Genomic DNA, 13,601 nt, shown 5'->3' with positions numbered 1-13,601 from the left:
GCGGTTTCAAGCTTGTAACAGCAGGCGAGGGTGGGGGGACCTGTATCCCATCACATCCGATGGGAGACCGGATAGTCCCGAGATGCCCAACGCGGGCACGTAGACCTCGAGAAGGTAAGTGATTTTTCTTGGTGTAGCTCCGATTGGCTAGGAGCAAATAAGAGCAGGAGAATACATCTGTCCGGGTATGGGGGTGAGTCGATCCAGTCGCTCGCCATGAAAGGGACCTGCGGCAGGAATCTGGGGGCAACATGAGTCAGCAGATGGCGACTGAGGGGCACGCCCGGAGGATGTCCGACCAGGCCTGCCAGATGGTCGCTAGGATGAAGGACGTCGGACAGCTGGGTAGAGGAGTGCTCCCACCCCCCCCCCCCCCTGGAGAATTGCATTGCCCCACATGTTTCATTATGCTTAATTGGTCAAGCGGCCGTGGAACCTGAATGAACGAACCTTGGAAAAAAACAACAGCCAGGATTGTAAAATTTAAAAGTAGGTACAAAGATTACTTGAGGGACAGTAGCCAGGCATCTGCCTCATCAGGGGATTCAAAAAACTTCACTGAACCATGTTAAACTCGCAGGCGACTTGGGTAAAGCATGGAATATTTGATGTCTAGTTCCCGGAGCCATCTTCTGACATCAGTGAAGGTCTTGCGGCATCTTTGTAAATCCGCAGAGAAGTCAGGGTACAGATGCACCACTGTATGCTCATAGGAAAGGGTGGGATGCCTCACTAAGGAAGCGATCACGGTCTCTATAATTAAGGAACCTTACTAGGAAGGGCGGCGGTGGAGCCCCCAGGGTGCCTCAGCCAGTTGGAACTCTGGGAGCCCTTTCCACCACGTAGGTCGGGGGGACCTTGGTCAAATTCAGAAGTGTCTTAAAGAAAGCCTCTGCAAACTCGGCTGGGCGGTCCCCCTCTGCCCCTTCCCGGAAGACCCAGGACCCTGACATTATTCCTTCGGAGGCGGTTTTCTGCATCATCAGATTTAGCCACCGGGGATTGAACCGTGCGCTGCAGTGTGAGGAGGGCATCATCATGGCGGGCAGTGAGGTCCTCTGTGGTAGAGAGTACAAAACAGATTATAGCGCACACATGCAAAAATGACATTTATCCTGCAAGGCTAGTTAAAAACACCTGAACATATTCAAAAATACGGGGATTTGGTCACACTATATGGTCATATAGTGCTAAGCCCACTTACTGCGACAAAGTACCCCGGATTAGTGGGTCCTAACCTGTTAATAGAATGAAAGAACCTAATGTCTCAACCTTGGGAGATAAACTCCTCTATATGGAAGAACTGAAGGGATTCTTACTATACACTGGTTGCCACTAATGTGAGGTAATTCCCAATAATCGGGGGAACTTTGCCGCAGTAAGTGAGCTTAGCACTATATGACCATATAGTGTGACCAAACCCCCGTATTTTTGAATATGTTCAGGTGTTTTTAACTAGCCTTGCAGGATAAATGTCATTTTTGCATGTGTGTGCTATAATCTGTTTTGTACTGTCTTTGGTCTTAGATGTATAGCATTTTTAGGGTGTGCCCCCCAAGTATGTTTTTGTACTCTGTGGTAGAGATTCGCGACTCAGTCTCAGAGAGTTTTCCCATTGATTTTATCCAGATCTGCCCTAATGAGGTTGCATTCCTCAGCCAGGTGATCAATGTAGACTAGTAAGAATGTTTTACTCTGTTCTATGGCCGCAAGTATAACAGCGGTGTCGCTGGCCTGAGGTGGTGCCTGCGGAGGAGCTTGCGGAGGTGAAGAGGCCAACGGAATTGCTGCCAGTTCCATGTCTGTTAACAGCGCTCTAACTTGATCCAAAATGGCACTGGGACACTGAGCCTTTTTGCATACTGATTTGCTCCTAGAGGGCATGAGCTAGTGTTCTGGTTGTTATGAAGGCTGAACTGTAGGATAGAGGATCTGCCCCTTTAAGAGTTAGTGTTGTGCAGAGAGGGTGATTACCAGGTAGGGGTGGCAGACACCTGAGAACTGTGCATTGCTGAGCTTCCCCACTGAGGCCTAATAGGATCGGCTGACAGCCTCCAGATGCCGCACAGCCTAACAGCCCTCGCCAGGTATGTTGTCACAGGGATGGGGGTGCAGACCGGCCCTTCCTCCCGCGGATCGTGGTGCCAGGGATGGGAGATAGCAGGCTTGATAGGTCTCAAGATGCCGGCGGGCGTCTGGTGCCGGTCGTATGTGACTAGCCGACAGCTCCACGTTGCTGAGCGCTCAGGAAGCCCCCTCCAGGGAGGATTGCCACGGGTGTGGGAGTATGGGGCAACCGCTCTTCCAGCGGATCACGGGACTAGGGCACGGAGTAAGCCGGAGGCTCCGTAGGCCTCAAGATGGTGGCGGGCCGTAGATACGAGAATCCGGTTGCGGCCTGTATAGCGACACAATCAGCCGGCTGGGCTCTGAAATGGCGGTTGGGGCTGATGCAGGGGATGTCCGGGGAAATATAGGGCAACAGATTAGGCTCACCAGGCAATGCTGTGGAAAGGATGACAATGGATCGTTAGAGGATGGACGGAGCTCTTCACCACCGTGTCCTCCTCGGCTCACATCCGGACACGCCCCTCGCGCCTATGATTCTTAAGGGGATGCCAAGCTATCTATCCAAGTGGGGGAAGCTGCTTAACGAAGGAAACCGTGGGAGGACCTGCCCTGGAGGAGACCAAGCAAGGCAAGCTGATGTCTCGGGATAGGCCTGGTGACTTTGTTATAAAAGGGATCCACTACCCAATTTGTCTTACAGTCCGCTGGATCAGCTTGAAGGTTTTACATCTTGTGTGGACATTGCAATTTCTACAGACTTTCTTCCCCTGACGAACTTCGAGGTAACGTGCAAAACCCAATTTAAACCAGCAGCTCCTCCTAGTGCTACATCATTTTTTATTTTATTTTTTCTTTGCCTGCCTGTGTGTGTAGGGTCAACATGTATATTATTCCACTGTGCTTTTATATCTTTTGAATCATGTCAGGTGATGTATATCTTTTTCTCAGTCCTTTATCTGCATTTTGGCATCTTAATAATAAACTTTTAATTGCTCAATTAATTGGTTTAATTTACCATGCAAATTGATTTTGGGGTGGAGCTTATAGGAGTATAAATATATTGCCTTTTTAATGTTTAACATGCTACGACTAAGGCTGTGCCGAAACGCGTCAGCTGTGTTGATTGTCACTTCATATAACCAACCATTAAAATCGCTATATGAACTACAGCGTTGCCGACTCAATCCTTTTCCTTGGTAATGTATACATTACCAGTTACTGGCAATATAGTTTTATATAAAATATTTAGTAGGCACTTTGCTGTGTTTAGGTGCATGAATAACAATTTATTTGGAAATAACTCCGTTATGTGTGCAACTATAATCTGAAGATTCGAAAGCAGCAATTGTGTATTTTTTAGGTCCTGCGCTTTCAGAACAAAAGTTTTTAAGTGTTTTTTTTTTTTTTAACACAGTCTTTAAAAGGACTGCATATCTCATTAAACTTTTAAATCCTGCAAAATAAGTGGATTCATGACATCACCCTACCACTGTGTGTTTGTATTAAAACTCAAGCTTCAGGGATAAGCTGTAGACAGTATTGTCAAGACTGTAAGCACATTTTGCCATGTTGCATAAAAATTTGTAAGTCCACCCATGGTTTAGTACAGTGGTTCTCAACCTGGGGTTGGGACCCCCTCGGTGGTCAAATGGCGATTTGCCAGGGGTCACTGAATCCTGGTCTGTTCCTGAAGCCTGCATCACTCTCCCAGCCTTCTTGCGGCCACCCAGCAGGGCTGTTCATGGAGCCTGTGTCTGCCCAGCTGGGCTGTTCCTGGAGCCTGTGGCCGCCCAGCTGGGCTGTTCCTGGAGCCCGCAGCTGCTAACTTAGCCTCTTCACAGCTGCCCATTAAGTTTACGGCATGGCTGGGAGAGCAGAGACTAGGGGTCAGCTGACTGGTGAGGAATATGAAGTGAGAGGGTCTGGAGGAGACCATACCGTCCCGACAAGCTCGTGCACAGAAGCGAGCGCATACGTGAGCAGTGCCCACATATGAAAACGGTGTTCATGTGAGGTATTGCCGCAGTCGTTAGAGTAATAGCAATAATTCTAGTCCTAGACCTCCTCTAACTCAAAACATGCAACATGTAGAATTTTTTAAACGTCGCCTATGGAGATTTTTAAGGGTAAAAGTTTGACACCATTCCACAAGTGGGCATAATTTTGCAGCGTGACATGTTGGGTATCAATTTACTGGGCATAACATTATCTTTCACAATATATATATATATAAAAAAATCGGCCAAGTTTACTGTTGTCTTATTTTTTAATTCAAAAAAGTGTTTTTTTTTTTCAAAAAAAGTGCGCTTGGAAGACCACGGTGCAAATACGGTGTGACAAAAAGTATTGCAATAAACGCCATTTTATTCTCTAGGGTGTTAGAAAAAATGTAGAATGTTTGGGGGTTTTAAGTAATTTTCACTGCAGTTCCCAGATCAGTAGATGACATTCATCAAGAGCACCTATGTTGGCTGATCAGAACTCCCCCTAGCACTGCCACTCATACCACACCCCCCCCCCCACCAAGGAATAAGAGAAGGAATAAAAATAGAGAATACATGGAAGGGAGAGGAAAAGAGGTGGAGGAACAAAGAAAAAGGGAGAGAAAGAATAAGAGAAAGAAAAAGAAAGAAGGCTAGAGAGAGGGGTGGGGGGGGGGACAAGAAATTAGGATAGCGGGAGAGATAAAAGGGAAAGAAAGGAGGAGTGGTACATCCTAAAATGTACCAGAAAGGGTTTTAATACAGTGGAAGAGACTCAGGGAGCACTAAATGTCCGTGGGTTAGGGGCGAAAATGACTTGTCTTGCCTTGGGTGCTGACAATCTACGCTACAAAAATAATTTTACTGGGTCCTCACAATTCGGGAATTTTTTATCAAAGGAGTCACGGCACTAGGAAGGCTGAGAACCACTCATTTAGTGGATCCAGGTAAATTGTATGGATGAAGCACATTTCCCTTACCATGTTTACCATGACATTTTTAAAAATATGTAGAGATCTCATCCTGTGCTTTCCATTAAACCTTTACAAACTGTTTTTTCAATAATACAGCAGATTATAACATCAATGCATATTCAAAGCATGTCTTTACCGAACAAAAATTTGTCATCTCTGCCATGGACTGAGAAGATCTGTTCCCAAAGCTTTCTGAATGTGACAATTACATCCTGTAGTTTGAGTCTACATTTCAATCTATTGCCACTAAGAGATTTAAAGTGGAACTAAACCCATCAACTTAACTCTTTTGCTAAAACAGTTACATTCAAAACAAGCTGTGAATGATAACTGTCACAAAGTGATTGTGCTCTCTACCGAACTGTCAAACCAACAAATAGTTTGAAAGGGGATACAAGCGAGCGCCCCCCCCCTTCTGAACTATATCAGGCCACATGCCCTCAACATGGCAGGTGGGTGCTTTGGGGCGGGGGGCTCCGTCTCCCTGCCCCAAAGCACCTTGACCCCATGTTGATGGGGACAAGGGCCTCTTCCTGACAACCCTGGGTGGTGGTTTAAGGGGTCTGCGGGCAGGGGGCTTATCTGAATCTGGAAGGAGGAGACCCCCCATGTGAATGAGTATGGGGTACAATTGTACCCCTGCCCATTCACAAAAAAAAAAAGTAGTGTTTGTACACAAGCAATGGTTTTTGACAAGTCCTTTAATAAAAATTGTGTCTTATTCCTCCGGTGTTTCTTGTCCCTCTTCTCTCTCCAGTGGTTTCTTCTTCCTCTGGTTTTTCCTCTCCCTCTTCTCTCTCAGGTGGTTGCTTCTCCCTCTGCTGTCTTCTCCCTCCGGTGTTTCCTTTCCCTCTTACTTCTCCATTGATGTCTTCTTCGTCATCTGTCACCCGCTGTCTGCTATTTCTTATATCACCATGGGGCGTGGCAATCTGGTGACATCACCTGGAGATTTGCCCCTTGTGACGTCACGCGATGGCACAAAAGGCAGAGTCCTTAGCAACCAGCTATTTGTCAAAAAACAGCCTGGGGGTCCCCCGACCCCCAAGCTGTTTATTGACAAATACTGCATGTGATACCGCCAGCAGCACCCTGGTGGTAAATTTCACAAACTTTTTAACACTCTGGTTCATTTGTGAATTGGACTTAAGAGCTTTTTATGTGGTATTTACTGGCACATTTTCCCCCCCAGTAAATCCTGCATAAAGTGAATTTTATGGCATACAGCTGAGGCAGCTGATTGGAGGAAAGGCACACACCCCCACTGCACATTGGCAAAGGAAAGAAGTAATATGCACAGCTCTGCTCTGAGACGACAAACTGTCTGCTAATCTATTTATAGCAACCTCCTACGACAAAAACTTCAGGCTGCCATCTCAGAGAACTTTTAGAAGTTATCAGGCTGATAACAGAGCTACTGGACAGGAAAAAGCTACTGGACTCAGTGCTTAAAACAAGATAAATAAGAAAACACTACAGATATATGTGTCCAGATACTACAGATATATGTGCCCAGCTCAAATTTCATGAATCAGGGTTACATCCACTTTAAGTGGTTAATCCTGCTACTAAAATTGCTAGTGATCAAAAGTAGAACTGAAAGAATTTATATTTATTTTCTACTATTTATAGTATAGTATAGGGTTGTACCCTATTTGGGTCTTTATTTTGCCATCTGACTCTCATTGGGGAGATTTATGTTCATTTTCTGTACAATGGCCAACCTGTGTCACTAGTAAAAACAAAAACAAAAAACGTATAAAAATTACAAAAAACACCCAGCACTTTTCTGTACTATGTAATGACAATTAATCCATGATAAACACACTGAGAGTCTGTGGTATAACAACAATTATAGCAATAGTAGATGAATAATAGAGGGGTGGGTGAAGAATGAATGGATGGATGAATGAAGAGTGGATAGATAGATAGATAGATGGAAGGTGGTTTATTTCTGCAGCTCTCGTAAGCTTTGGGCAGGATCATCTCATGTAATACTGAAAAAGCATTTGAAAAAGAGGGCAAAGTTCCTTGAAACGTGTTATGTTTGCTCCTCCCGACATCACCAAAGGATTCTGACAGCTGTCTTCTTCACAGTGGCTGGAGACGCTGCCAGCCCTTTCTCTCCATACTACCTGCTGGTGCTTTGGAGCCTTTGCTGCTGCATGCCTGGCGGCCATCCATAGCCTTTGTGTACCATCAGCTGATTGACTCTGGTGTCTCAACTTGCTGTGTTACTATCCACTTGAGGATTGGTGATTTTTGACATGTACCGGTAAGTGTGCTGCTTTCAAAAAAAGGTATTTTTTGCTTGGTATTAATCTCAGCACCCTGCTTTTTGCCATTTACAACCTGTGTCACCAGAACGAGTGTCCCAATTGAAAGATTTCTCATCTATTCCTGTTCTAGTGACCACTCCAAATTTTAGATTTTACTTTTAAATCTGGGTAATAACAGTCACCAGGACAAATAAAAAGGATGAATCCCTCTAAAGGGGACACAGACAGTAATAATAAACTGAGAGGTGCTCTAATCCCTCTCTACTCTACCTAAAACTCAAAAAAATAAAAAAAAAGTTTTGCCTTTAATTATACTTGAATCCCCAGGTGTAGCAAATGATTGCTACACAAATAGAATGGGCTACACATCTTGCAGTGATCAATTGCACATGACTAGAGCATTGTGAGTGCAAAATGATACATGCTTCTTGTGTAGCCTGCTCCACGGGAACCATAAACTACTAAAATCACCAGCCTATTCAGGTAACTGTTGGTAAATAAGTAAATGTCTTCTTAGCCAGAAATATATTCACCAGTGTAGCCCTCGCCTTATTTCCATGATTAAAACATTTAACCTTTTCATTAAGTCCACTGGGCCATATTCTGAGTAAAGTTACGATGGAGTATCTCAGGATACTCCATCGTATCTCTCTTTTTTGGCCAGTGTATCTATGCGAGTGATTCTTAGAATCATTTTCGCATAGATACGCTGAAGATCCGACATGTGTAAGTCACTTACACTGTCGGATCTTAAATGTAATTACTCCGCCGGCCGCTAGGTGGCGTTTACGTTCAGGTCTCATTTGTTTATGCAAATGAGCCTGATACGCCGATTCCCGAACGAATTTGCGTCGCGTAACGTATTCCACATTTTCAAAGCTCTTACTGTGAAGAAACCTTTCCGTATTTGGAGAATAAATCTTTTTTCCTCTAGACGTAAAGAGTGCCCCCTTGTCCTCTGTGATGACCCTAAAGTGAATAACTCAACACCAAGTTCTCTATATGGACCACTTATGTATTTGTACATGTTGACCATATCCTCCCTTAAAGGGGAGGTTCACCCTAAAAACGACTTTCCCTTATTACACTGCCCCCCCACATTACAATACGATTATGCCTATTACTTTTTTTTTGATGCTGTACATACCTTCGTACAGCAATTCACCCGTGGCTTCCCGCGGGAGTGGGCGTTCCTGACATGGTGGTGATTGACGTTTTGACAAAAAACGAGCTCCCCCCGCAGGCGCAGTATAGCGCCGACTCACTGTTCTGCTCCTTTCGCCAATCGTGACGCGTTTTTTGTCAAAACGTCAATCACCACCATGTTAGGAATGCCCACTCCCGCGGGACTCGCAACCCGGAAGCCACGGGTGAATAGCTGTACGAAGGTATGTACAGCATCAAAAAAAAAGTAATAGGCATAATCGTATTGTAATGTGGGGGGGCAGTGTAATAAGGGAAAGTCGTTTTTAGGGTGAACCTCCCCTTTAATCTCCTCTTCTTAAGAGGGAAAAGATTGAGTTCCTCTAGTTTTTCCTCATAGCTGAGCTCCTCCATGCCTTTTATCAGTTTGGTTGCCCTTCTCTGCACTTTCTCCAGTTTCCCAATATCCTATTTGAGAACTGGTGCCCAAAACTGAACTGCATATTCCAGATCAGGTCTTACTAATGATTTGTACAGGGGCAAAATGATATCTATCTCTCTGGAGTCCATACCTCTGTTAATACAAGAAAGGACTTTGTAAACCGCAGCTTGGCAATGCATGCTATTATTGAGCTTATGATCTACCAAAACCCCCAGATCCTTCTCCACCATTAATGTCCCCAGTTGTACTCCCCCTAGTATGTACCTGTGTGATGCATGCATAACTTTACATTTATCAACATTAAACCTAACTTGCCACTTAGTTGCCCAATTAGACATTGCATTGAGGTTGGCTTGTAAATTGGAGACATACTGTAAATATGTTGTTCCACTGCATAGCTTAGTGTCATCTGCAAAGACAGAAATTTTACTTTTAATCCCAGACCCTTTATCATTTATAAAGATATTAAAAAGTAAGGGTCCCAGCCCTAAACCTTGGGATACACCTTAGATCATTCAGAGTAATGACCCATACACACAATTGGAAATTCCGACAGCAAAAGTCCGATGTAAGCTTTTGAAAGGAAATTCCAACCGTGTGTATGTTCCATTAGACTTTTGCGGTCGGAATTTCCGCAAACAAAAGATTGAGAGCTGGTTCTCAAATTTACCGATGGAAAAAATTGCTATCGTAAAATCCGATCATCTGTAGCAATTCTGACGTGCAAAATTCTGACGTATGCTCGGAAACAATTCGACGCATGCTCGGAAGCATTGAACTTAATTTTCTCGACTCATCGTAGTGTTGTACGTCATCGCGTTCTTGACGGACGAAAGTTTGTGTGACTGTGTGTATGCAAGCCAAGCTTGAGCGGAATTCCGTTGGAAAAACCATCCAAGGTTTTTCCGACGGAAAATCTGATCCTGTGTACGCGGCATGAGAGTCATTAATCACTACTCTGAATTCTGTATTTTAGTCAGTTGTCTATCCATTTACAAATTAATCTTTCCAAGCCTATAGACTTTACCTTACACATGAGCCATGTGTGGGGAACTGTGTCAAATGCTATTGTAAAATCAATGCCGTCTGTTGATTAACATACTTTTTTCCAGCAAGTACTCGTCTATATGGTCTTTTATTAAACTCTTTAGTATTTTTCTGACTATAGAATTTAAACTAGCAGAGTGTCATTCCTAGTCAGGGGCCTCAATAAAGTGGTCTTAAAATTGTCTTGTAATGGCTTTAAAAAAATGTGCCCTTTAAATGTCCCAGCAGTGCCATTACTCTAGTCAATTTCCCAATAGTTAAAATTCCCCATTATTATCACTGTCCCAGCCCTTGCAGCCCTTTCCATCTGTGCAAGGAGCTGAGTCTCCACCTCTTCACCAACACTGGGAGGTCTATGACAACATTTGTAGTATGCACACCCATGTACAGTTCCACCCATAATGCTTCAGACTCATCACACTCTCCATCAACTACCGTATTTTTTGCTCCATAAGATGCACCTGGGTTTTAGAGGAGGAAAACACAAAAAATAATGATTCTGAACCAAATGGTGTACTAAAATATTTAATACAATATACCATAATATTTCTACACTGAAAACAAATGTAAGGGGGGCACCCTACACTGATCCCCAATGTAACTGGGACATTTACACTGACCTCAACACAACAGGAGTATTTACATCAACCACCAATGTAATTGAGTCATTTGCACTCTCTGCATTCTTATCCTCTCTCTCAGTACAACTCTGCCCCTCTAATTTATCATCTGCTAACCTTTGCACCCCAATCCCTCCTTCCCATTCAACTCTGCACCTCATATTATTTATAAATAGTAACCTGTGAATGCCGAACCCGTGGGGGTTAATTATAGAACAGTACCCTTTCTCAACCCCTAGGAGTTGCATTCTGCCGCCGCAATGATCCCCCGTCAGTGACTCTGCTGGTCAATACCCCCCCCCCTTTTTTGGGGGGAAAAAGGTGCGTCTTATGGTGCGAAAAATATGGTAGGTCCTCTCTTCACACTTGCTTTGAGATCACAACACCACCACCCCTTTATTTTACCCTGTCTTTCCAAAAGAGAGTATAGCCAGAAATATTAATAGCCCCGTCATTAGAAGAATGAAGCCAAGATTCAGCAATACCAATTAGATGATAGTTCTCCTCGTGCACCAGAGCTTCCAACTCACCTATTTTGCTTGGCAGACTTCTGGTATTGGTGAACAAACACTTTAATTCATTATCACATTTTGCAAACGTATGTTGCATTTTTTTTATTTTAGTATAAATAGTACCATGTCCAATGGTTGATTGTAACATAGGATCCTTCATATTATCTGCCATAGCTCGCCCCCCATCTTTCCCCATTCCACCCACCAATATGGGCTGACCCCTGTGTGACCTGTGTGCCCCATTATAATTCACCCTCCCCACAATCCTAGTTTAAATACTCCTCCAGCTTTCCCATAAACCTCTCCCCCAGCACAGTAGACCAACTTCCATTTAGGTGCAAATTATATTTAGCATATAGGTCCAATGAAAAGTCAGCCCAGTGCTCTAAAAACCCAAATCCCTCCTCCTTACACCAGTTTTTTAGCCATGCATTCAGCTCTCTAATCACCCCCTGTCTTTCCTGTGTTGCACATGGCACAGGCAATATTTCAGAGAATATCACCTTGGAGGTCCTTCCCTTCAAAGTGCAGCCTAGTTCTTTAAATTGGTTCTTAAGGAGCTTCCACCATCCATAAATTTTGTCATTGGTTTCAATGTGGATCTAGACAGCTGGGTCATGCTCAGCCCCTCTCAGTAATTCATCAACCCGGTCCACCACATGCCTAACGCTGGCACCAGGGATACAGAAAACCATTTGGTTTGCTACTTTTGATTTCTATTTTAAACTGAAAGGGTTGTTTAACAAGGTGGTCGTTTACAATAACTTTCATGTCTTGGCATGATGATTGGCTGCAGAAATATTAAGTACTGCATATTCTCCCCAGATTTCCAGCACAAATAGTGATAGTTCTGTGTTGGCTCCAAGTCTGTGCCAGACCTCACAAGTAAAGGTATGTGGCAAGCTAAGGGCTAGAGTACACAGGCATTTGAGATGTGCCAAGCATTTGTACTGACTTATTGTGAAGGAATAAAAGCGAAAACACAATTTGATCACAAGCTGACCTTAAGAGCTCAGGCTCACTAGCCCTAAGACTTTGTCATGCATATGTTTACAGTACATGTACTTTAGCTACACAGACATTTTATTTCCTTTAATAAAAATTTAAAATATATATTCTGACTTTTCTGTTCTCTTAAAGGGAGACAGTCAGTCAATCTTAATGACCTCATCAAGGGTTTCCTTTAACCCACAAATTAAAAATAAACCTCACAACTTATTTAAAAACAGTGTGGAAAGCAGATTTGCCATCAAATTGGTAATTTGCCCTTGCCAGTAAAGCAGAGATGGGTGTATAGATGTTCACCTGCTACTCCAGTAGTGGCTTTTTACTTCTTTTGAAGACTGTTGCTGCAATCTACAATGCAACAAAGTCTAATATATAATTCACTTGTCATATAGTTATGTTTTTTAGTGAAAAAAATAAAAAAATTTCACTAAAAATAAATTTCAGACCAATTTTTTTTTCTAGTTTCTAGTTGTGAAGGATTAGAACTTCTGTCAGGTATTTCTGCTATCCAGGGTTGCATTAGAAAAAATGTCATCAGTTTTTCTGACAACAGTTTTATCAGACAATGACAATGGTTCTAGCCCTTTATTATTTTAACTAAAACTAAGAAAAAAAAGTTTTGGCTTGACCTACACTAAACCATTTATTCCCTATTAATGTTATGTTCCAGTCCAGGGGTCCTCAAACTTTTTAAACAGGGGGCCCGTTCACGGTCCCTCAGACTGTTGGGGGGCCGGACTATAGTTTGAAAAAATATATAAACAAATACCTTTGCACACTGCACATATTTTTTTTGTAGTGCACAAAAAACAGTTAATCAACATATACTAATAAGTTTTTCACATAATCCCTTCATCACAGACCCCTCCCTCCCCATCACAGATCCCCCAATCACAGACCCCTCTCTGTGAAAGACTCCCCCCAATCACAAAGCTCCCCATCATAGATCTCTCCCATTACAAAGCCCCCCCATCACAGATCCACCAATCATAAAGCTCCACCACAGATCCCCCCCATATCACAGAGTCCCCCCATCACAGATCCCCTCATATCACAGAGTCCCCCCATCACAGATTCCCTCATATCACAGAGTCCCCCCATCACAGATCCCCTCATATCACAGAGTCCCCTCATATCACAGAGTCCCCCCATCACAGATCCCCTCATATCACAGAGTCCCCCCATCACAGATCCCCTCATATCACAGAGTCCCCCCATCACAGATACCCTCATATGACAGAGTCCCCCCATCACAGATCCCCTCATATCACAGAGTCCCCCCATCACAGATACCCTCATATCACAGAGTCCCCCTTCCTCCACATTACAGAGTCCCCCTTCCCCCACATCACATAGCAGCACTTCCCCCATATCGCAGCAATCCCCCCGCATATCACATCACAGCAATCCCCCCCGCATGTCACAGCAATCCCCCCGCATGTCACAGCAATCCCAACCCCAACGCATGTCACAGCAATCCCAACCCCCCGCATGTCACAGCAATCCCCCTGCATGTCACAGCAA

The 13,601-nt window shown here is 43.9% G+C and overlaps 1 protein-coding gene across 1 annotated transcript in view; it reads right to left on the bottom strand.

Moving 5' to 3' along the window:
• PSD (pleckstrin and Sec7 domain containing) overlaps nucleotides 1–13,601 on the bottom strand; it is a 371,343-nt gene that overhangs the window by 160,348 nt on the left and 197,394 nt on the right. The window lies entirely within an intron of this gene.

This window comes from Rana temporaria, chromosome 8 (assembly GCF_905171775.1).
Source record: "Rana temporaria chromosome 8, aRanTem1.1, whole genome shotgun sequence".
In the NCBI taxonomy this organism is placed as follows: domain Eukaryota; kingdom Metazoa; phylum Chordata; class Amphibia; order Anura; family Ranidae; genus Rana; species Rana temporaria.
This window is presented reverse-complemented; position numbering and strand designations above follow the sequence as displayed.